Raw genomic sequence first — 18,492 nt, 5'->3', positions numbered from 1 at the left:
CGAATCGCTGCTGGATTCTCATTGCACTACTAGAAAAACAGCCTTTTACGACGCACAATGTGTGTCGTAAAACGCTCAGACGACGCGCAAATGCGTGTCAAGGAAGGCCCTGTCATAACGAGAGACGACACGCTTTTGCGCGTCGTCTATAGACGACGTTCATTTATGACGCACATTTATGACACGCAATGCGTAACATTAAAACCCCTGTCAAGAAAGGCCATGTCATAAATGAAGATGACACACATTTTTGCGTATCGTAAATTTAAATGTTAAAAAAAAATTATATATTTATTAATTTTTAAATTAGATTTGCATTTAATGTTTCATAATAGAAATAAAATACCATATACAAAAAATACTATCCATTGCATAAAATTTAAAATACCATATACCAAACATTCAATTTCATCTAAATGATAAACAAGTTATCAAAAACATTGTATGTACATTACATGTCAAAAGAGGATGCTACGTAATATTTCACAAAGTTAACAATAACATTGTACATCACATATCAAAACACAAATGTTACCTAACATTTCACTGTTATATTGTTTGTGGATACAAAATATCACCGGTAAATGAAGTCTGTAAAAAAATTCGATCATTCTTCACGGATTTCATCAATATCATCACCTGTGTATTGAACTTTGTCACCCCAACCTGAGAAAAAAATTGCATATAATGTTTCAGTTATAAAAAAATGATCATTTCTTTAACAGTGAGTAGTATGCTATATTCATTAAATAAACATAAAATGTAAATTCTCCTTTCTTATTATGCCTTTTATTGTCTCTTTATGTCTTCAATATCATCAACTGCATGATTCAAATTTATAGTTTATCAATATTGAATAAGAAGAAATATTTGAACTTACTCATATGAGTCCTCAAATAAAGTAAGTTTTGGTGAGAAATAGCAATATACTTTCATTTATATGCTTATTATAGCATCCTATTGGAATTTATTTCTATTACAAAGTATTCTTTTTTCAATTTTTTTATTAAGGCATTGTACTCAATTTCTTTCTACATGGCATTGCTATAATCAGGTAGATTTCTCAATGTACAATGCTGTAATAGGAAGTATCTTGTGAAGTCGTAATAAGAAATTAATATGACAAGACAACGGGTATCATCCTCATCAGTATATTCTGTTTAAATATTAGTAGAATGCTTATTTTTAGAAACTTTATGTATGATTAAGTTCATGATTAATGATTCATAAAGCTAATATAATTTGTCTCGATTTGGTTAACAAATTGACATATATGGTCCAAGTCAAAGAAATGAAAAATCATAAAAACCTGGGTAGCCAAGTATATATTGTTCAAATGAGAAGGATGTGCTTGAACAATGGATCGATATGCACTCCTCCTACCCTTCATAGTCTGAAGCAAGAAACATTAAACCACTTTATAAGTAGAATGTCCCCTATACAAATTAACAACTCATTCTCATCCATTTATAAGATATAAACATTTGGTTGATAAGTAACATAAACAGAACAACATTAGAATGATGAGGTGAGCAGTACCTCTAAAGTGGATACACATTGAAAGAGGTGGCATCAAAACTTGCAGTTGCTAATTATTTACCAGATGGCGACCAAGCACACAATTTACCAGATGGCGACAAAACATTCAAAGTCACTTCCATGAATCCAATATCAATAGTAAAATAGAGTGATATTTGAGTAACCTCTTTCAATGAGAACTGCAATCTGGAAAATGAGATGTCATATATAGTCCGTCCTTTACCTGTTTCAACAAAAATCCAATTTAAAAAACCTTAAAAAAAATTAATAAATAAAATGTTAGCTAAAATATTTGGTGATGAAAACATAAAAAAGAAAGAGAAATAGTAAAGGAAAGTGAAGCAAATAGGTAGTAGATTTCAAGTTCACATCTTCCATGTTCCAACTATAACACAAATTCGTCAGTACCTGCTTAGATTCTTTATGGGTTCAGGTTAAATTCGCTCACATCTCCCTTGTGGAAATCCCTCAAACAACTAGCACCATAGTAATGATTTGATTTTGTGTTAAAATAAAGAGGTTCCGGTTATAATAAAATATTGAATTACCTGTGTAGCCTTTGGTTGAAATGGCTATTTCTGATCCGTTGACTTGGCTTAGGAGAATTAGTGTCCATGGACAGTAGAGAGAAATCCCAATTTCCTGCACGCCAAGCAGCTTCAAACTACAAACAGAGAAAAATCAAGCATATAAAGTTACAGTTGTAAACACAGAGGTCACTCACAAGCAGGTAACAAGCAATGCGTTAGAAAATGATGGTTATAGCGATCTATTGCAGTCGGTTTCAATCCCTGATGGGCTAGAACCATGGGAGGACAGGACTGACCTTTGTAAATTGATCCTATCAATATTACAAACTATGCCTGGCAAACTAGAAGAACTTATAGAGACAATTAACAAAGAAGACAACAATAAAGTGTCCTGTATTATTGTTGATGACTGCATGGGATGGGCCATAAAAGTCGCAAAGAAGATGGGAATTAGCAGAGCAGCCGTCTGGCCAGCCTCAGTTACTACACTAACTTCCATGTTGAGATGTCAGAAATTGATTGATGATGGAATCATTAAGAACAATGGTGAAACATGCATGATTACACATTTTGTTTTATAAGAATCTAGCTAATTAAGAAGGTGGTTTAACCTTTCTTAAAAAATATTTCATTTCAGGCATACCTCTAAATCAACATATGATTAAGCTATCAGAAACCATGCCACTTATAAAACCAACTAACCTCTGGTGGACGCGCTTTGAGGACTTGCCCACTTCAGAAGCTTTCTTTGAAGTTGTAAAAGAAGCAGCTGAAGCTTCCATATTGACGGAATGGCATTATGCAGATCAACTACTGAGGTGGATCCTAGAGCACTTAACCTCTTCCCCCAACTATTGCCGATTGGCCCTTTGCTAGCAAGCAACCGACGTGCTGACCAAGTAGGTCACTTCTGGCAAGAAGACTCCACCTGTTTAGCTTGGCTCGACCAACAGCCACCATGTTCGATCATTTATGTAGCATTTGGGAGCTTCACCATTTTCAACCAATCACAGTTTGAAGAATAACAAACTTGTAGCTCACTGAATTCTAGATCATACTGAAAGCAGCCTTTTGTACATTAGCCCTTCCTTCCAAATGTTTCCGCTTCTTCATATCTAAATTTAATTATTATAAACTTTTAATTAAATTCAATAAAAAATATTGGGGATTCAATAAAAAAATACTTCTCGAGAACTAGTATTGAACAAATTTTTAGGGATCGATGTATAAACAATTTATATATCAAAATACAGCGTAAAAAAATAAAAAATTTCTAAAATTCACAATGTCTTGGATCCATTTAGAACAAGTTAAATTAACATACTTGAATAAACATACATTCAATTTCATCTCGATGGTCTTTCAAGTCACCTTTTTTACACAAACTCGAAGGTTACACTACATGTTAATTTTGATCAAACCTAATGGTTATGATTTTCAATTTAATATCAGTTCTTGTTTTTCCCTATTTGATTTGTTGATTCAAAAAGTTACACTACAAGTTAATTTTGATCAAACCTTATGGGATCGATACAAGAATAATGAAGGTAGTAACAAAAACAAGTAAAACTCATAATAGAAACAACACCAAACAATTATCTTGTAGCAAATCTCAACTTTTGAATTTCGTTTTATGTGAAAAAAAAAACTAAGAAAACGTATTACCATTTCTCATGGTTGAAAATCGAAGAGTTACAGACAAAAAAAAATATAACATGGCCAATGGCCACACTAATTCATCATCAAGAATTATTCAAAACACAAAATCACTACAACTCCTTTTAGTGGTGTGCCTTGGCTGCAGCTTTTCTTTGCGAATTTGCCTTTGACTGAAAAATTATTTGCACAAAAAATAGTTAATTTTAGATTTTTGGTTAATCGTTATACATACAAAGGGGTATTTTGGTCTTTTAAAGGATTGCAATGGAACTAAATTCCATCCATTGGTTAAACACAAACCAAATGTGCCCTAAATTGCAGAAATCAAACACATAAATCACAAACCAAATGTGCCCTAAATTGCAGAAATCAAACACAGTCATATAGTGGCACAGAGCACAAATTATTAAAAACATAAAGATACATGTGAATATGATCAAATGAAGCATTTCTCACTTCATAAAACATATGTACGAGGTGCTAAAGACTTAATGATATCTGGGGAATTTCATCGAACACTTGGTGTTCGTCTAAACACCATGGAAAGATAAAGGTAAATTGCAGAAATCAAACACATAAATCACAAAAATGGAGTATAGGAGTTGATAATTCATTGAAATATGCACAATGGATTAACATCATAAATCGACAAGTAAAAAAAACAGATGAACATAAGTCGATTTAGGGATGGAAGTTACCACTATGAAGGCCTGGACATCTTTACTCCTCTCTCTCTCTCTCTCTCTCTCTCTTCTCGTTAAGATGCTGGCGAGACTTGGCTGGCGACCCCTTTGACGGAAGATAGCGAGCGGTGTTTAGCGCCCTTAGCGACCCATGATGACCTTCCTAACGACGCCCACTCCTTTGATCCTGATAATCATATCGAGAGTGCTAGATTCAGATTTGCTTTCTATTCAAACATGTCCAATTTTTTTGCAGGATACGGTCCAAATTTTTACATAGGAACCACCAAATCATTCAAAACTAGAAAAAGATATGTGAAGAAACGAAAAATAAATTGATTACCTGGGTCTCTAACGCAAAAGTTTCAAAGGTGATGACGAGATGCAATCGGGAAGCTAATGGAGCAAAGTTACGGTTCTTCGTCTGTGTGTTTTTCGATTTATCTATGGGGAATCTGAAACAAACGAGAATCAAGATTTGCATTCCTAATATTGAGACTTGAGAGTATAATTAGGTCTTTTTCTAACAGTTTCAACATCGAGTGGGAGATATGGTGGTTCCAGTGGGTAGAAGTAAGTGAGGGAAGAAGTAGGCGGTAGTAAGGAAAGCGCGTCCATAATTTGGGCAAGAGGGAAAGGAGAAAAAAAAAGGAAGGCGGGGTTTTTAATTTTTTTTTAGAATTTCATTCCCCCCCTACTATTAAAGGATGGAACGCGCGTTCCATTAAAAAATATAAAGCGACATCCTTAGACGACGCGCATTTTATTATAGGTGCCATCCGTGTTTTTTTTAGACACTAATTCAAGGGCACACAATAATGCGTGTCCTCTATCCTTAAATTTTTTGAAGAGATGACACTTTTTTAATGTCACTCTCTTTTGCGTAACATAAATCAACGAGTGTCGTGGTTTGCGCGTCGTAAAATGGTCTTTTTCTTGTAGTGTTGATTCCCACATTGGTTGTTGTGGTGGAGTGGTTACATCTATCTAAGTGGTTTATGCGAGAATAAAAAGGTCTAAAGAATCTACGAGATTAATAAAACATTTTTGTTACATATACTTTTTACGAGGATGATCCATTCTGGTCTTTCTATAATCAAATAGTGTGTATAGATTATATATAATCCAGATCAAATAGACCCTCGAATAAGTGATCCCACTCTAAAACCACAACCAAACAAGGAACAGGAAGTAGAGTGAAAATCACCTATTCTAAGTCTATAAAACCTCAACTATATATAACTTTAACGTAAACACTTAGTAATTATAGACCTACCAGTAAAGATCTTTTAGTTTTCATCGAAGTTATTTATGGTACTTAAAATACTCCTATAGTATTTTAATTATATGTTTGATTCTAGAACTTCTTGATATAGGAAGTTGATAAGTTTTCAGTTTTGTTGCTATAGCATCATAAAATACTCTTATAATATTTTAAACTTTATGTTTGGTTCTAGTATTCCCTTATGTAAATGGTTGGTAAGTTTTAGACTCCTTGCAACACCACTATCACTCCCAAACACATGTTGGTCGTATCTCAAATAAATATAGTTGATCAGGCTATATTTATCCCAGATATGACTACATAACTGTCCAGGTTTGACGGTAATGTCCAACCTCCAAATACTCTTGTTTTGTTCTTCTTGTGATACTCGTTCTAGTATATATATATATATATATATATATATATATATATATATATATATATATATATATATATATATATATATATATTCTGCATGTACTTATACTTTTATAAAATATATATTCTGCATGTACTTATACTTTTATAAAATATCGTTATATTTTAAAGTATAACTCTTGGTCAGAGTGTTTTTATCCCTTTGTGTTTATAGTTGTATATCTTTTATGACTGATATACTGAGTTCACTATAAACAATGCTCTGATACCAATCTGTCACACCCCCAAACCAGAACGGCAGAAACGTCCGAGGGTGGGTGACTTCATGTCCAGTATCACAACACATGCATTAAAGTAATCAAAGTACAACAACAATTGCATTAATAATGTATAAGGTTTTACATTGGTGTTCAAACATTGAACATTTGACATCAAAAGTAGATAAAGTAAAAGACAAAAGATGCAGCACGACACTAGGCTGTCTTCTCAAAAGCTCTGGGAGTGTACCTGTCTACTGGATTCCCTGAGAATACAAGTTATTTTGAAATAGAATATCAACATTTAAGTTGGTGAGTTCATATCCCTACATTTTTATGATTTTTAACTGTTTAAGGGGGGGGGGGGGAATACAAGTGAAACACAATGAAAATTGTGTTAATATCTAAAATGCTTTTAAATGTCTTTTAAGTTTTTAAATTGTTATATTTATCAAAAATTACATATTTATATAGGTATAAATTATATAATTTGGATTCAAAAGATTTAAAATATATAATTTGACCCCATTTCCTGTTCCTTGTTTGGTTGTGGGCTTGGGGTAAAGTTATTTACTCGAAGGTCTAATTAATCGCAATTATATAAATATTACATTTATATAAATATAAAAGGGTTTTCGAACTGTTTAGTACAATTTCGTTCAAACAATGAATTTCATGGAATAACAGTATTACCGATTCTTACCAACAATTAAACTATAATAGGTATAGTTTAGAGAACTCATTCATTGGTTTCAAATTTCAAAGCATATAACAGAAAACAAATAGAGTACTTAACGGAAAATGAGTAGAAAACATTCTTCAGAAAACAATCAGAAAATAACCATATACAATATATCTTATATAGTTTATGAAACTGACCTACTGAGTATTCATTACAAAGTAACTTGTCAATAATCTATACATAATCATCAATATAGCATTTGTGAGACAACCTTCATGTACTTTTATAAGTACCCCCATGTCCTGAAATTAAAACCAGAGTCTCCTGGAGGGAGAGCGCGGCACTTGTGTATAGATCTATACGGGACTGACAATCCCGCACCAGCTGCTTGCAACAGCTAGGTCGGAAGACATGTGGTGACAAATTTCCTACCAATTGCGACGCCAGAAGAACGTCGTGTTCAGGCGATCATAGTTCATCTATTATGGTTATAATAACTCACACTTTGATATTGAATAAAATGATTAGTGTATGAATAAGTAAAACTTCACATAGTTTTATTTTTATAAAACTATAACACAGTATTTTACTAGTATAAATACGGAATACTATTTTCGTATAGGAAAACGCCTTTTCCTTATGGTTTTATGTAAACTAAACTACATTTTTACCAACTTAAATGTTGATCCTCTCTTTCAAAATAACTTGTATTCTCAGGGAATCCAGTAGATAGGTACACTCCCAGTGCTTTTGAGAAGACAGCCAAGTGCCGTGCTGCGTCTTTTGTCTTTTACTTTATCTACTTTTGATGTCGAATGTTCAATGTTTGAACACCAATGTAAAAAATTATACATTATTAATGCAATGGTTGTTTTACTTTGATTACTATAATGCATGTGTTGTGATACTTGACATGAAGTCACCCACCCCCGGACGTTTTAGCCGTTCTGGTTTGGGGGTGTGACAATCTCCCACTCTCAAGCTCTAGAAATCATATCATTGAGGGTCTTACACCCTGAAATACTCTTAAACTCCCTGATATCATCCCGCCACAAATCATGATAAATCACCTTCTTAATTTCCTCATCTGCCGCATACTGTGGAACCAATAAAGTCCTCTCCCGGAACTTGGCAGTGATCTCTGCCTTGGTCTTAGTAGTCTGACGGAGATCCTGAAACTCTTGCGCCAACTGGTGCACCTCAATCTTTAATGCGACTCAACTTGGAACCTAGTCGAGAAATCATCCCATGACATAGATGTTGGATTAGTGTCTAAGCCCATAACTATAATTTGTATATACTTGACCCGACCCGGCATGGTCCATTTGGGTTGCATGGCATCGGGACATTTGGATAGACCTTTTGTGAGAAGAGGATATTTGTGACATATTAATATATTATAAGTTGTAATATATTAATATAAAATCATATTATTTAATTATTATTGATCAAGAATTAATTTGGAATTAATTTAGTGATCAAAAGAGACTAATTAAATATATGGGGATTGATTGTGTAAATCATTCATTCTTATATATGTGGGCTTATGATCCATGATTCCTTATGTTGGGTTTAACCCATGTGGTGACCCATGGATACTCCATGGAGGTTAAAACCCATGGAGCATAAGGAATAGGTAAAGTCATGGGTTACATGGTGTAACCCTAATGTGCACACCACATAAAGACCCCATTGGTTGGTGAAATTGGCACTAGTACATACACAAGAGGGCAAGCCGATTTCATAGAGTAACAAGACTAGTATCTTCTTCTCACGGTTATTCCAAGATGTTGGTGATGTTGTGTGAACCATTTGAGGTGCCACACTTGAGGCACTAGGCTCTTAAGCTCCATGGAATCAAGCTACAACAAAGAGGTATGTATTCTATCTAGTTTTGTTATCCTAGTACATATGATTGTATGCTAGTTAGGGTAATACCTTGGATAATTGATATTTGCATGTATAATAGAGAAAACATAGATCCAAGGTACTTAGGGTTGCATGTACACCATAGGAGTGTTAGAATGCTCAAAACCCAACAGTGGTATAAGAGCCTAGGCTTGTTTTCAAGTTATACATGCTGAAATAGCTTAAAAATTGAAAATTATGGCTTCCTGGGCACTAGACTCGCCGAGTTCACTGATGGACTCACCGATTCCATGAAGAAATTCATCCTACTCGTCGAGTAGGTTCATACACTCGACGAGTAGAAGCCCCTGATAGCATATTTTTCAAATTTTAAGGCTGGAATTGGTCTAGAATCATTACCTTAAACTGTTTTGGACTTATAAAACCTGTCTTTGAGGTGGTAATGATTATGGTAAACCAATTTCAAGGTTATTATCAAAGTTTCAAGTTTTATATATGTTTATATGATTCTTGAAAATTGTTGATATGGATTGTTCATGCTTATGAGTTTTGGTAGATCATAGGAATTTTGTGCAAATTATTTGTTAGTGTAATTCTTGATCTTAATGACATTGTATGGACTCCATAACTTGTCCTAAAGTTATGGATTACCAAGTTTTTTTGTGTGTCACCTTGTTTTATGAGTTAATTTAGATTAATGAAAAAATTATGTGTTAGTTGTTTTCAATCCAAATTGATCTAAAAGTAGTTCATAAAATGTGTTTTTGTAACTTGTCCTCAAGTTATATGAAAAGTCACATTTATGAATCTTAAAACTCATAAAAGTGCCATATGTTACAAAATGAAGAGTCTTTTTCTCATAAATTGTTTTATGGACTTCATAAATTGTTCTCAAGTTATGGATGTTCAAGAGTCTCTTCATTAAAGTTTTTTTTAAACTTTAATTAAACTCATAAGTTATAAAAATCCAAGAGTTTTGAAAAGTTTCAATACTTGCCCTCAAGTTTTTGGAATTTGTAAAGTTTTGCTTATGAATGCTTTAATTCCAAATCAAACCCTAGAATTTTAAAAGTTTAAAATTCAACCCTTATACTATTATTATAATTTTAATTATATAGATATGTATAAGATAAAGTCAATCTTACCGTTAGTAGGCCTCATTCACGAAGCCGGTCTATAAGGGGGGTATAAGGTTACTGCCTATAAAATGACAGTTTAATGGGTGTCCACTCTCACCCACCGCTTCCTTGACTGGTGGAGGGTCGTTAGCCGAACGGGTAGGATAAGGACTATAATTCTCCCTTCATTAAAAGTATAATGATAAATACTAAGTAACTAAACACTTATAAATTCCCAATCTTAGTTACTTAGGAAAATGTGAAAATGTGCTAACCCATGAAATTGCACTTTGCACCTTTGTTAAGTCGTTAGTGGAGCGTGTGTGGTTAACCGGCACACTAACATGGGACTGACAATGTCTGGCAAAGGGTAAATCAATGTTTATCATAGATTGGTGGAGCGCGTGTGGTTAACCGGCACATCAATTAGGTGATAAAGTTAAGGGTACCAACTAAATTTGCATGGTTATTCACACCTTGTTTGTGATCCTCGGCATCCCAGTCACAAACTTGAGAGGGCACAATCGAGATTTAAACATGCCATTGAAAGTTCAATGAATCTCAAAAGATCTAGGAGTTTCAATCCAATTAAAACTTAATTATATTTCGTTTTCATGTTGGAAATTGGTAAATCGTTATTTACCTACCTTCAAATATTTTATAACTTGGATTACGGCATCCCTCTTCCAGTTATAAATAGTTTGTTGGGTCCCTCATAAATGTCTATTTCAGACAACTATGGTCTTCCCAAATCTTTAGGAACAAGGCTTCCTAATGAAGATGATATCCCACATGGCAATCAAGGTGAAAGATTAATCCCTTTTGTTGTGCATTAATGGGACTGGAAATCATGCTTCACGTCCTCCAATAATTCTCCCTATCCCACAAGTTTCAAGACTTGAAAAGTTATAAGTCACTCGAAAAAAGGCACGCTCAGTTTTCAACAAAGAAATTTCCCGATCGGCTTGAGCCAGTTGAACCTTCTGGACTTCAACGGTAATGGTTTGGCGAGCAAGATTATCCATCAATTTGCTCTCCTTTGCTAAATCAGCATGGAGCTTTTCAAGACAAGAGTTCACTGAGCTAAGAAGAGAAGTGTTCTCAGCTTGAATCGCAGAATGAACAGTCTCGAATTTGGCTTGCTCCCCTTGAAGTGACTTTGAGAGAGAGTTAACCGATGCATTCACCTTAGCTGCATTCGCATCAGCATGACCCTTAAGGGATTCAAGAAAGATCTGGGAATTGTGAATGAGTTCCGCAACATCGGTTGTAGCCTTCTGGCATGAAGATGTGGATGCTTCAACCGCCTTCGTTGATTTATCAATTGCTCATGTATACTATTCAAAAGCAGTGTCCAAGAAAGCCTTCAGCACAACATCATTGTAGTTCGAAGAAGAGACGAGCAATCGATCAAGCATATCATCGAGACTCTGCACTTTTTGTTTGGTTACCGGAGCCTCTTCACCTTCATCAATGGGAAGTGTATAAGGACTGTGATAGGTTGAGTCAAACTCAAAATTGTCACCACTGAGAGTAGGCCCAGAATCAGTTGAGGGTGAGGGTGAAAGAGGTTTAGATGTAACAGGGGTTTCAGTTTCAGTATTAGCCCCCGTATTAGATACGTTGACGTTTACTGGAGGTTCAATTGTAGTGGTGGAGATAGGGGTAGTTGTGGTAATTGCTTGTGAAAACATGGGATGTGGTAAAGGAGTTGTAGAGATTGGTACTGTACTAACTGGTGGTGGTGGTAGAATAGTAGTGGTAGGTTGAGTTGTAGGAGTTGGTGGAATTGGAGCAACCGAAACTGGAACAGTAGTCTTCGGTGGAGATGGAGGAGGAGTTGGAAGTTTGTCATTGAGTTGTTCAGTAGGAGTTGGAGAACGAGGAGGTGTATTACCTCTTGGTGAACCATCACGTTGAACTTCTTCTTCCTCATCGGCCGATTGCTCATCATCATGTTCTGAGCTTGAAGGGGTAGGACTCTTTGGTTTCCTTGACATTTTCTTGACTTTCTTTGGAGCCGAAGAATCAGCCTTTTCAGCCTTTCGCCTTTTGGACTTGACAGGCTTAGAAGAAGGACCTTCGGTTTCCACCTTCTTGGTATCTGCCTGCTTCCCTCACTTTGCTGGCTTTTCCACAGCATCTAAGGCAGCCTGCTGTTCAGGAGTCAGTTCTCTTGGGCCCTTGGGAGTAAGCTTCTGGTAGTCAGCCATCACATGACTTGCGCTCGATACACACCTGTACATTGTTTCAGGTATCGAACCATTGTGAGAAAACTTGGTGGCATCTAAGAAGCTACTCTTCTTTGTATGAAAAGTAGCCACAGAGGAGAGCATTGCATCGTTCATAACTGGAATCTGTAAGTTCTCAATGACCCGTCGGGTGATGATGGTCCAGAAACGACCACAGGAAATCTCTGAATGTCTCGTCGAGGAGTTAAGACTTTGCACCAGTTGCGACCAAATAATAGAGCCATAATCCAGGTTAATACCATTGTAGAGACCATAGAGAATGGTCATAAAACCCTTACTCGTACCATCTGACCCAGCTACCCGTTCCGCCAAACCCTTGTTGATAAGAGTAACTAACCCATTCCATTGCGGCGGCAAATAGGACTTCTTAAACTTTGTCACTGTTGTAAGGACATCAGTATACCCCATCTCATAAAACATCATAAACAACTGGGTTGTGGTGATGAAATCAGGAGAGATGACAGAAGCATCGATGGCAAGCCCTAACAGGGAGCAGAATCGGGCTTTCGAAATAGATGCCTTGTGATTGAAGATTTGAAAATAGATCCTCTCCTTGTTCTTGTTGTAAGACGCAGTAGAGTACACTTGTGACAGCAGAGACATGGGAACAGATTCCACCTGCGTAAGAGCGATAACCAGTGGGGAGTACTTGAGACATTCGACAACGTGGAGCATGTACGAATCATACAAAAAGGGGTTTAGTTAAATGATCAGGTTCTGATTAGGTTTGATCACAAGCAATGACGATGAAGCAGTTTGATCACAAGCAATGACGATGAAGCAGTTTGATCTTGAAGAGATGATGATTCCGCTATTGTTGATGTAAGGAAGAAAATGAACAGTTGAAGATCGCCTGTTGTATTTGAGAGAGTTTGAAGAAGGTAAGAAGGTAAAATAGGTGCGAGAAATCCTTTATATACCGTTGCCAGGAGAGAGAAAGAATCTCTATGATGATGATACGATCACTGACACGTCGCCTGAAAAAGCGCGATTTGACAGCTTGGTTTCCCCAGATAGATGTCATCAAACGTGGGTTTAGGAACCGTTTCAAATTCACGCGCCTAATATGAATGGTTATCCGATGAGGCGATACAAAATCTTATCCACATATAGTCTTTTCAAATTCAATTTCGCTCCATATGTCAAAATAACCACTTTCGCTCCAAAAAAAACTTTAAACGGGCCATAAGGAACATCAACCGAAATTTTGGAAAATCACAAAGAATTTCCGTGTAAGAGTGTGCCAAAAATAAAGAAATAAAGCAAAATGTGTATAGGATGTGAGTGATGTCTTTAATAAGACATGAAGCAGATGATTCCGGGCAAGAATCTCTTCCTTCAAAGTTAAGAGAGACTTGAAGTGCTTGTGTGGTTCCCCGAGAAAATACGATCGAGTGTTTGTAAAGAAACACCGAAAGGCTTCTTTTCAAATAATGGGTCTAAAGGGTGGCTTATCTTCAACCGAACATCGATACTTAACATAAGACCGAAAGTTGGATGAAGTACTTGTGAGACCGATGTGGTCTGTTGAACAAGTAGGTTGGATAGAATTTATTGTGACTAATGATGTTATAAAAATCTCAAAAACAAAAACCAAACTGGATCTTTTTGGGAAGAAATGCCTTGGTGTTAGACAATTTCATAAAGACCACTCAAAAAATAAAATGAGATTTCGTTAGGTAACAAGTGAGATCTTGAATATAAATATTCACCGTCAATTCATTATTGGTGTTGGATTTTGGGTCTCACTTTGCATGTGGTGTACGCATCTAAGATCATAAACACAAATTTTGTGTAACCGTAAACCTCAGTGGTAATATTTGAGAGTCTCAAGGGTTACCTTGGTGAAACGAAAGTTGATGGAGAATGTAGAGGAGGTGGTTAAGGAACCGAAAGTACCCCTGCTATATAAAAGTGACAAAGCAGAAAACTCTTAACTCATTTGAGAAGAGTAAGGTAGCTCATGACTTGAGTGAATTAGCAGCCTGATTGGGAAGAAACGATAGGTATAGATCGAATCATTAAGGCCTTACTCATAGTCTTAGAGGCTTCGGTCTACATGCAGCAGTCATACTTCTAGGGACACTTAACTAGTTCAAATTAAAATGGCCGTACCTGCCCTAGCTCCAATTTATGTAGCAACGATGTACTTGGTACCTAGTAAAGAGAATAAACAAAGACAAACAAACCACACACACAAACAAAACAAAAAAAAAAACAGAAGATAATAAAGAGATAAATAAAAGATAAAACCTTTTGGAATTTTGAATTTTCTGAAAAATAACAAAATATTTTTGGATTTTTTTTTTGAAGTTTCTGAAAAATAATGAAAACAGAAAAAAAAATATTTTTGATTTTGAAGTTTTCTGAAAAACAGAAAAAGAAACAAGAATAAACGAAATTAATGTTAAAAACTGTAGGAATAAAGATAAAAGAGAAAACATAGCAAGAAAAAGATTTAAAAGAGAGTTTACAAAGTATACAGCCGAAATCAAACCTTAAAGGAATGAAGCAAAATAAGCCGAGCGATCGGTTCATTTCGGTTCCCTAAAATTCTGGAGCCGAAATAGAACGAGCGTTCGGTTCATCTCGGTTCCTGAAAATTATGGAGCCGAAATAGACCTAGCGTTCGGTTCATTTCGGTTCCCGAAAAATCCGGAACCGAAATAGACCGAGCGTTCGCTCTATTTCGCCTGTCTAATTTTTAGAGAGAGGTTTGAGGGTTCGGTACCGACTCTGCTTCCATCATTCCCAAACCTTGTAATGTTTTATTGAAGCTTGCTTCTGGTAAGGCTTTAGTGAAGATGTCAGCTAGTTGATCAGAGGACCGAACGAAATGAACTTCCACGTTTCCATCTTCAACATGGACCTTGATGAAATGGTATCTTAGTGCAATATGATTTGTCTTTGAGTGTTGCACTGGATTGTGACATATTCTTATCGCGCTTTCAGAGTCACAATAGAGAGGTATTTTCTTCATACTCAGTTCGTAGTCTCTTAGTTGGCTTTGTATCCAGATCACTTGTGAGTACAGGATGTTGCAGCTATGTACTCAGCTTCGGCTGTTGAAAGAGACACACAAGTTTGCTTCTTGGACTGCCAGCTAACAAGTTTACCAACAAGGAATTGGCATCCTCCAGTTGTGCTCTTTCGGTCCAGACCGCATCCTCCAAGATCGGCGTCAGAAAAGGCTTGAATAAAGAATCCGGATCTAGCATGGTACCAAAGACCGAGAGAAGAGCTTCGCTTCAGATAACGGAAAATATTTTTCACTGCCACCATGTGAGGTTCTCTTGGATTTGCTTGAAACCTGGCACAATAACAAACAGAGAACATAATGTCTGGTCTACTAGCTGTCACATACATAAGAGACCTTATCATTTGACGATAGAGTGTAACGTCAACAGCAGGTTTTTCCAGAGATGGTGTTAACTTTGTGCCAAACGCCATGGGAACCTTCACCTTTAAATCTCCTGTCATACCGAACTTCGCCAGCAAGTTCTTCGTGTAGGCCTCCTGGTTGATAAAAATGCCTTCTGGTCCCTGTCTTATATTCAATCCAAGGAAAAATTTAATTGGACCCATTGCACTCATTTCAAATTTAGTCTCCATCAACTTCCTGAATTCAGCCGTTAATCTAGGATTCGTGAAGCCAAAGATGATGTCATCGATATAAATCTGAACTATCATTAGATGTTCACCTTCTTTCTTTCGAAAGAAGGTTGGGTCAACCGAACCTTGCTTGAATTTCGACATTTTAAGAAAGCGAGTTAATGTTTCATACCAGGCCCTTGGTGCTTGCTTCAGACCATATACAGCTTTATCCAACACATAGCAGTGATCAGGGTATTTCTCGTTCACGAACCCAGGTGGTTGCTCAACATACACCGTTTCTTCTAGTTCTCCATTTAAGAAAGCACATTTCACATCCATCTGGAAAACTTCGAAGTTTTTATGTGCAGCATATGCCAGAAGGATTCTAACTGATTCCAACCTTGCTACAGGAGCGAAGGTCTCCTCATAGTCTATCCCTTCTTCTTGGCAATATCCCTTCACCACCAGCCGAGCCTTATTGCGAATGACGTTGCCCTCTTTATCCAACTTATTCCTGAAGACCCATTTTAAGCTGACCACAGAAGCATCATTTGGGGTGGGAATCAGCCTCCAAACTCGATTACGTTCAAACTCATGCAGTTCATCTTGCATTGCTTGTACCCAATCAGCGTGATCAAGTGCAGCATTAACTGTCTTCGGTTCGATTTTCGAGACAAACGAATTAAACATGCAGAATTCAACATCAGAGAATAAGGCAGTTTGTTTCGCTTTCAATTGAGAGCGTGTGAGAAATCGCTCAGATGATTCACCAATTATTTGTGTTTTGGGATGATCCTTAGTCCATTTCGTTAGAGGAGGGTAATTAGGGTCATAGACAAGATCCAAATCTGCATTTACCTCTTCTTCAAATTCTGATTGATCACCTTCGTCATTTGTATTCTCATTCTCCCCCTCAAATGGCGAAGCGTATCCCATGTCAAGTTCAGGATTCTCCCCATCGGTTGGAGTTGGATTCTCCCCCTCGATTGGACTATCATGGGTTGGGGTTGGAGTTGGATTCTCCCCCTCGAAAGGCAAATCGGTTGTTTTTGGTACAGTTGAACCCTCCCCCTTGAACATTGAGCTGTTGTTTGGAGGGTCAGTTGAGGGTTGACCACCAGTCAGTTTAGGAGGTTCATTTTCTATATCTATTGCAGCTTCATCGATGATCTTTTTCAGATTGTCGATTTTGTTGTCTGCTGCTTTCGCCTCTGAGTGTATAGCCTTTTCTGGTTCATCAAATACCCTTATGTACTCTTCAAATAAGTTGGAAATGGGAACCGAGGCTTGTCCTGATTCTGGAAATATTTCCCCCATGGTACTTTCGTTTGTTTGAACTTTCTTCATGTAGTTGTCATCAAAGGTTACATAGTAGGTTTCTTCAATACGCTTGGAGTGTTTATTCAAAACCCTATATGCCTTTGAAGTGAGTGAATAACCAAGAAAAATTCCCTCATCGGCTTTGACGTCGAACTTGTTTCGGTTCTCTTTGGAGTTGAAAATGAAGCATCTTGAACCGAACACGTGGAAAAACTTAACGTTGGGCTTCATATTGTTCAGAATCTCATACGGAGTGATGGATAATCGTTTGTTAAGTAAGGATCGGTTCTGAGTGTAGCATGCAGTTGCAACTGCATCAGCCCAGAAGTATAGCGGAAGAGAAGTGAAGTTCAGCATGGTTCGGGCTGCCTCACATAAGGAACGGTTTCGTCTTTCAACAATTCCATTCTGTTGTGGTGTATAGGGAGCCAAGAAGTTGTGAGATATCCCCTTTTCAGCCAGAAAATCTTCAAAATCTTTATTCTTGAATTCAAGCCCATTGTCGCTTCTAATATTCCTCACCATCTTTCGCAGCTACAGTTCCACTTGCTTGATAAACGCCTTCAACTTGGGAGTCGCGTCTGATTTCTGTTTAAGAAAGAAAACCCAGGTGAAGCGTGAAAAATCATCTACTATGACAAGAATGAACTTACTACCACCGATGCTTTCGATAGCCGAAGGTCCACATAAGTCAATATGCAGAAGTTCAAGAGCTTCAACAATCTTTGTATTGATACGTGTAGTATGGCTCTTTCTGCTTTGTTTGCCCATCTCACACGCTGCACACAGGTGTTCCTTATAAAACTTGAGAAGAGGAAGGCCTCGAACATGATTACCAAGCACCAACTTATTAATGTCTTTGAAGTTCAGGTGCGATAGGCGTCGATGCCATAACCAGCTTTCATCAGAGTTCGCCTTTGACAGCAGGCATATTGCTGGTTTTCCTCGAATTAGGTTGAGATTTAAAGGATACATCTCTCCCTTGCGTTCAGACTTCAACAGAACTCTTTTGGATTGCTTTTCAATAATTTCTGATCCCTCATCATCGAATGAAACTTTCAAACCGGTTCCCACAACCAATTGAGATACACTGATGAGGTTGTGCTGCAATCCTTCCACGTAAGCCACTTTTCGAATTGTGAATTCTCCGTTGGTTATCATTCCATATCCTTTGATTGTGTTATAAGAATTGTTTCCATACTTCACACATCCACCATCCTTGAGGGACCGAAACTCCCTCAGCTCTTCCCTCCTTCCTGTCATGTGACGTGAGCAGCCACTGCCTATGTACCATTCGTCATCGAACTGCTCGTCACTTATAACCTGCAAATTCAAGCAGATTTAGGA

At 36.9% G+C, this 18,492-nt stretch overlaps 1 pseudogene; it reads left to right on the top strand.

Annotated features, from left to right (window-relative positions):
- The first annotated feature begins 1,962 nt into the window (after positions 1 to 1,962).
- Positions 1,963 to 3,094, top strand: LOC145164199 (UDP-glycosyltransferase 83A1-like; annotated as a pseudogene).
- The last annotated feature ends 15,398 nt before the right edge of the window (positions 3,095 to 18,492 follow it).

Source organism: Lactuca virosa, chromosome 3, assembly GCF_052849685.1.
Source record: "Lactuca virosa cultivar CGN04683 chromosome 3, Lactuca_virosa_CGN04683_v6, whole genome shotgun sequence".
NCBI lineage: Eukaryota > Viridiplantae > Streptophyta > Magnoliopsida > Asterales > Asteraceae > Lactuca > Lactuca virosa.
The sequence above is the reverse complement of the archived record's forward strand: the minus strand, read 5'-3'. Positions and strand labels throughout refer to the sequence as shown.